Below are 6,149 nucleotides of genomic sequence, written 5' to 3'. Positions count from 1 at the left end.
TCGGCCCTGGGCATGGGAGCGAGCAAAGAGAGCTTAACTGTTCTTCAATTTATTTCTCTCGTTTTAAATAGATAATGCTTAGCTTAAGGGCAAATACAAGGTATTTATAAAGTATCCCCTAGATTTCTACTGGCAATATCTCATTTACTTATTGATACAGTTAGAGAAAAGCTTTCTGTTTATGTTGACATTCTCTCCCTAGAAGAACAGCCATAAAAATAACACTAAAAAACCTTTTTCCGTGCTTGCTTTGGCAGCACGTATACCTAAATTGGAATGATACAGAGAAGATTAGCATGGCCCCTGCGCAAGGAGGACACGCAAATTTGTGAAGTGGTCCATATTTTCTAGGAGCTTAGGATTAGCAGATACAAACCACTGTATATAAAATAGGTAAACGACAAGGTCCTGTAGAGCACAGAGAATGCTATTCAATATCTTGTAATAAACCATAATGGAAAAGAATATGAAAAAATACATGTATGCATAACTGAATCATTTTACTGGACACCAGAAACTAACACGTTGTAATTCAACTGTACTTCAATTTTTAAAAACCCAAAAAACCCTTCTTCTGTTCTACATTGACTGCAAGGAGGTTTTCAGTAGCACCTGCACCAAATCTAGTCCTTGTGTCTCCAATAATAATGTCTACCACAGGGTATGTGAGATAAGAAGGGCGCCAACTTGTAACAACACTTTAACAAGCAGCACGTGCCCTCGCTGGAAAGACATAAATACAGAGGCTGAGGACATCTAACATACCACGTGACCGGACCGAGCAGTGCAGAACGGGTTATTACACAGAGAGGAAGGTTTAAGTCTCCTCAAGTTTGGTAGAGATCAAAGTGGTTAGCTTATCACTTCCTGAGCCAAAATGTTCAACATGAGGTTATTTGAATGCCAAACCTTTCCCAGATAAACATATTAAAAGTACATCATAAAATATTTTTAAAAAATTTAATTAAAAATGAATTTATTATTATTTTTTAAGCACATCGGACAACCCCGGCAGAAAATGGGCAAAAGATCTGAACAGACACTTCACCAAAAAAAGATGTCTGACATCATTAGTCACTGGGGAAATGTAACTTGAAACCACTACACCTGCATTAGAAAGACTAAACTTCTAAAAACTGACAGTACCAAGTGTAGATGAGGATGCAGAGTGAAGGGGACTCTCATACATTGTTCATGGGGATGTGAAATGGTACAATGACTTTGGAGAGTGACGTGGCAGTTTCTTAAAAAGTGAAACATAACACCTACCATGTGCCAATTCCATTCCTAGCTATTTACCCTGGAGAAGTGAGACATATGCCCACACAAAGACCTATATGTGAAAGAGCATATCAGGTTTACATGTAGTGGTTGAAAATTGGAAAACAACCCAAGTGTCCATTAATAATGAATGGATAAACAAATGGTGATACATTGACAGTGGAATACTACCCAGCAATAAAAAGGAATGGACAGTTGACGTTCTCTACAACATGGGTGAATCTTAAAATAAGTAGCTAAGTGAAAGAAGCCAAGAAGAAGAGCACATAGTGGATGATACCATTTAATTTCAGAAAATGTTAATTAATCTGTAATAACAGAAAGCAGATTAGTGATTTTCTGGGGAAAGGGTGGAGGCGAGGAGGATTACAAAGAGGCAAATGATGGAAATGTTCATTATCTTGATTGTGACGTGTAGTAAGATGCACCAAACTGTACTTTCCAGATGTGTGAGGTTTGGCACATTTCAATTATACCTCAATAAGACTAGGGGGAAAACACCTTGAGAAACCTAGCACTTTAGGACATTTAGATTTAGGTCTTTCCTGCCTCCATTCCGGAAGGGGAAATCTTTATCACTTAGGAGGCATTTACCAAGGAATCCACTGTGTTTGGAAAAATTGGGTCATGGACTTTAGGCAGCCTAGCTGACAGTCAAAAGAACTGACCTTGTCTGATAAAATGCATGTAGTCAGATCTCAGTGGTGGGAAACTTACTTATTCAGATTTAAGGCTTACTCAGCAAAACAAGAAAGGCTGTCGTATCTTGAGGTCTTGATCCGGTTCAATAAAACTTAGAAGGAGTGATGTCAGTAGTCCTATAATCAGACTAGGTGGGTACACATGATCAGATTATATAGAAGCTCTATAAGTCTTATTAAAGAAAGAATTGAATTACATTATTACTTGATTAGGCTCCTTAATTTCCTAGATTCATTTATGAGCTGGAGATCCAGACTTCCCAAAACGATCTTACTCAAACTCTTCTGTCTTTCAAACTTTTTTTTTTAAAGCAATAGACTCTAATCAAGCAAAATCTCACTCAAAACACCCACCTCAATCACTGCCACTGCTGCAGATAAAAGTAGAAATTTATGAGCACATGTTTATTTTACAAGTTTATATTTTTAAATCCTTATTGACAAGTATGACATAACCTGAGAATAAAACACAGGGTTGGATGATTTTAGCTGATATATCGACCTCAGCTTCCCTTTCTGTTTCTTGCCGGGATTACAGAGTTTTCAGAAATTCCAGACTCATGTAGATAAGGAATTTCAAATGGTATTTTTTTAAAAAAATCAGTGCCCATGGAAAACTCTTCAATTAAACTGATCCAGAAGCTAAAGAAGATGTTAAAAAAAAAAAAAAAGTTGCCTCTAAGTGGAATCACCGATAATATCTAACAACTGATTTCATTTCAAAAAGGCAGGCAAAAATCACCAAAGGTTTACAGTGTTAAAATCATTTATCATGAAAGGATCACAGCTCCACGTGCTGTGCGTTTTCTTGTCCCTGCACAGCTCTACTCCGTGGTAAGCACACATAAAGTGCACTTCCCCAAGCCTCGCCAGCTATTTCACAATGGTGCACACACGTTGTAACAGTGGCTTTACTTGTACAGTTTGATGTGTTCAAACATGCAAAAACTTCAAGTCGAGGAAAGAAAAAGCTGAGTCAGAACCAAGTGACAAACTTAACAGCCAGTGAAGCAATACTGAGAAGGTTCAAGTATCTAATCCAGATGGCAAAGGTGAAGGTGTTTTGCGGGTGAAATTAATGCGCCTGATGCGTTTAGGTTGAGTCAATCAACAGATTATCCTTGGTGTCCTGAGTTAACCAGTTGAATCCTTTAAAAGAGAGTCTAGAGATCAGAAGCAGAAGCCAGAGACTCTTTTGAGGAGCTTGAAGAAATCAGTCTCCTTGAGTTCTGTGGCTGCCAGGAGTAAATACTGCCAACAACCACGTAGGCTGGGAAAACGAATGAGCCTCAGTTTGAGACCCTGGCCCCAGTCCACACCTGGAATATTCCCAAAAGCAGAGGACCCAGCAAACCTTGCCCAGACTCCTGATCCGTGGAAACTGTGATAATAAATGTGTGTTGTTTCAAAAGGACACATTTGTGGTAATTTGTTCTCCAGCAATAGAGAACGAGTACAGATGCTTTATTCCCAGGCAAATACTGTGAGCACATCAGGGCTGTCATTCAGTGTTAAACACTCTTTAAACTCAGGGGTATAGGTGAGTGATCTCAGATGAGCTCAGAAAACTCAGCTCAGCTAAAGAAAAAACACTTGAGAGAGTCATTCAAAATTATGTCGTAAGAACCTGAGGAAGTTAGTGAGCAACATGCTAGGTTCTGAAATGCAAATGTGAGTTAAGCCAACGACTTGAAATGGTCTCTGAGTTAAATTTTGATTTATAACATATTCTAGTGTGTTTTATTACCATTAAAATGTTTTTACGTTTTTAGACTATATATTAAAGTACGTATAAATTACAAAGGTAAAAATGTAACCTTACAGTGGAGGAACTTGCCAGACACCCCCTTAATCAAGTGATCAAAGTTAATGTGACCAGTAATGGGACAAACTGAAATCCTGTGTCTGCTGATAGGATGTTAGTGAGAATGACACAGCACCGCTTCTGCTGTGTTCCTGCCGGAGATGCACTTTACCTGCATTTGATCACAAGGAAACATCGGACTAACCCAAACTGAAAGACACTATACAAAATAACAGACTAATCTCCAAAAGCTTCAAAGTCATGAAAGTCAACAGAAGACTGAAGAATTGTTCCACAATTGAAGGAGACAAAAAAAACCATGACAACCAAATACACTGTTATGATCCTGGGCTAGATTCTTTTGCTATAAAGAATATTTTGGGGACAACTGGCAGAACTTGAATGGGGTCTGAGGATTATGATTGCATGTAAATCATGATTGTATGTTAATTTCTTGATTTGATGGTTTTACTGCTACTGTTGGAGGAGAATGTCCTTGTTTATAAGAATTGCACGTTAAAGTACTTGGGGTTAGGAGATATCTTATTAGCAATTTACTTGCAAATATTCAGGAAAAAGATGTTCTTTAAATTTTTTGGAAGTTTGAGATTGTCTTAAAAGGTACACAAAAAACTACACACTTGAACTTTTAAGAAATTATGCATTTGGGCAACCCCTAAGTACTTCTTATGGAACACTATTTTTAAAAGTCTCTCCTTTACTTTTTTCCAAATATAACACTATGTTAAATAAAACTCCCTCTCGTCTATATGGCAACTATACACTTCTCTATTTATTTAAAAAATTGTAAAATTGATCATTTTTCTTTTTTTGTGGTTCCACTAACTGTTTAATTTTTCTATTCCTTTGTGATAGGTTATGATTTGTATAATCATAGAGTTGAAAAATTTGTGGGAGATATTTGCTAAAATAAGTACAAATTTCGCTTTTCATATTTTCATGCGTCCAATAATTTTACATTTCAAACATGTAGTTTTGCTTGGGATTTTTTTCCTTATGCATCCTCCAGTGCTATTTATTATTTAGAATCAGTTAATTACCGCATTCTACAAGTTGTAGTGGCGAACAGCAAATCCACCATAGATAGTCAAATGTTATTTCAGGGTACAGTATACAAATTATACAACTGGAAAGCCATTTCTTTGTGACTTAAGCTTAGATGCTAAAAAAAAAAACCTTATAATCCTATCTTTTTATTGTTAACTAAATTTCCAAAAATATCTTTCTCATCTACAATCACTGTATACAAGTTAACGTGTTTAGAAAAGCTTGTAAACATTTCTGTGTTTCATGTCTTTTAAAGAAAAATATTTCCCACTAAATTTTTGGACATTAATGTTTTCATAATTTTTGGTGTCATGAAACCCCTATATTGGAATAATTACTCCTTGATTAACAGATGAAGATGAGTAGGGAAAGGAATGAGGGCAAAATTCTCTGCACCTTTTTGCTCCCAAGGCTGCTGCTATATGTAATGTTTAGCTCTTTAGACAGCCTACAGAAACTGACTTTCTAGACACACCTCTCCTTCTTCAGCTGGCACTTTTCTTAAGCCGACACGAAGCAATCAGACTTGCAGATCAACTCTGTCAACATTCAGTCTAACATTCAGGTCTCTCATTCAGTGCTAAAAATTTCTTTAAGCTCAGAGTTACAGCAGAGAGAAATCCCTGAAACTCAGATCAGCGAAAGAAGAAACAATAGGAAGAGTTATCCAAAATTACACACAAGGAAAGTGAGGAAGATAAGGAAGCTGCTCACTGAAAATCAACAGTGATCCCCACCCCCCAACATAAATCCCATGTGAGGCTTTAGGTAACACGTGCACCACGTACGAAAATTAAAATGATACATCATCAAAGGTAAAGCTGTATTTCACTGCAATGGGTAATTTAAAGACCCCAGGTTTTAAAACCAGATGGCCACATGCTAGCTTTATTATCTGCTGGTTAGGTAAACTCTGATGGGTAATTTAACCTCTCAATGCCTTAGTTTCCTCATGTGGAAACTGGAGACGACGCTATTTACTTTGCACACTGGTGCATGATAAGATATGCCTGGGGAGTATCTGGCACCAGGACTGGCATGTAATAGGCACCAAGGAAAAAAATGATAATTATCCTTCATACTCATGAGGTGGTGAACGAAGGTACCAAAAGGAAGTCCTATTACAATTTTTAAAAATGGTTATATTTTTACCAAAATCACACATGCACGCAGTTCAAAAAGTTCAATAATATTAAGACGTGTATAAAGAAAGTACGCAGGACTCAGCCCCGTCTCTCTAGTCCTCAGTCGCACTCCCAAGAGGTAACTCAGTTCTGCTTTACTAAGCTGCTGCC

The 6,149-nt window shown here is 37.3% G+C and overlaps 1 non-coding gene across 1 annotated transcript; it reads left to right on the top strand.

Moving 5' to 3' along the window:
* The first annotated feature begins 241 nt into the window (after positions 1-241).
* Positions 242-348, top strand: LOC116149824 (U6 spliceosomal RNA). Its single transcript, XR_004133429.1, has one exon. It is a non-coding gene; the product is annotated as a U6 spliceosomal RNA (small nuclear RNA).
* The last annotated feature ends 5,801 nt before the right edge of the window (positions 349-6,149 follow it).

Source organism: Camelus dromedarius, chromosome 28 (genome assembly GCF_036321535.1).
Source record: "Camelus dromedarius isolate mCamDro1 chromosome 28, mCamDro1.pat, whole genome shotgun sequence".
Taxonomy (NCBI): domain Eukaryota; kingdom Metazoa; phylum Chordata; class Mammalia; order Artiodactyla; family Camelidae; genus Camelus; species Camelus dromedarius.
This window is presented reverse-complemented; position numbering and strand designations above follow the sequence as displayed.